This window comes from Charadrius vociferus, unplaced genomic scaffold, assembly GCF_000708025.1.
Source record: "Charadrius vociferus isolate BGI_N301 unplaced genomic scaffold, ASM70802v2 scaffold532, whole genome shotgun sequence".
NCBI classification, from domain to species: domain Eukaryota; kingdom Metazoa; phylum Chordata; class Aves; order Charadriiformes; family Charadriidae; genus Charadrius; species Charadrius vociferus.
In genome coordinates, this window is record NW_009647271.1 from 750,131 (window position 1) to 751,659 (window position 1,529).

The window sequence follows — 1,529 nt, forward strand, 5'->3', positions numbered from 1 at the left end:
GGCGGTGGCGCGGTGCTCGCGTCTCCCACGCTGCGGTGGCGGGACGCGGGGACATCCCTCCCCTGCAGCTCCCCAGGGTGGGAGACGTGGCAAAGCTCCTCAGCGCACGCGGAGAGCAAACCCGGCCAGACACAGACGCAAGCAGAAAAATCACATGCTCTGTCCCCAAAACAGCCTCCTCCTGGACGGTGCCCTGAGGGACACAAGCATCGGTCTCACACACCACGCTCCCGCACCGCATTCCCGCACCGTATCCCTGTACCGCACTCCCACACCACATTCCCACACCGTATCCCTGTACCGCACTCCCACGCCACATTCCCGCACCGTATCCCTGTACCACACTACCACACCACAATCCTACACCGTATCCCTGTACCACACTCCTGCACCACATTCCCACACCGTATCCCTGTACCGCACTCCCACGCCACATTCCCACACCGTATCCCTGTACCGCACTCCGACGCCACATTCCCACACCGTATCCCTGTACCTCACTTCCACACCACATTCCCACACTGTATCCCTGTACCGCACTCCTGTACTGCACTCCCACATCACATTCCTGCACCGTATCCCTGTACCGCACTCCCACGCCACATTCCCGCACCGTATCCCTGTACCGCACTCCCACGCCACATTCCCGCACCGTATCCCTGTACCGCACTCCCACGCCACATTCCCACACGGTATCCCTGTACCGCACTCCCACGCCACATTCCCACACGGTATCCCTGTACCGCACTCCCACGCCACATTCCCACACGGTATCCCTGTACCGCACTCCCACGCCACATTCCCGCACCGTATCCCTGTACCGCACTCCTGTACTGCACTCCCACATCACATTCCTGCACCGTATCCCTGTACCGCACTCCCACATTCCCACACCACATTCCCGCACCGTATCCCTGTACTGCACTCCTGTACCGCACTCCCACGCCACATTCCCACACCGTATCCCTGTACTGCACTCCTGTACCGCACTCCCACACCACATTCCCACACTGTATCCCTGTACCGCACTCCCACACCACATTCCCATACCATGCTCCCGCACCGTGTTCCTGCACCGCGCTCCAGCACTATGTTCTTGCAGCGTGCTCCCGCACCGTGTTCCCACACCGCACTCCCACAACCAGAATCCCGCGCCATGTTCCTGCAGCATGTTCCCAAACCACATTCCCACATCACATTCCTGCACTGTATTCCTGCTACCATGTTCCCATACCATGCTCCCAAACCGCGTTCCTGCGGCGTGTTCCCAAACCACCTTCCCACATCGCGTTCTCACACCGCGTTCCTGCTACCGCGCTCCTGCACCATGTTCCTGCACCGCGCTCCCAAACCACGTTCCCACACCAGATTCCTGCAGCATGTTCCCAAACCACATTCCCTCATCACATTCCTGCACCGTGTTCCCGTACCGTGCTCTCGCACCGTGCTCCCAAACCATGGTCCGGCACCGTGCTCCCAAACCAGATTCCTGCAGCACGTTCCTGCACCACGTTCCCACATCGCATTCC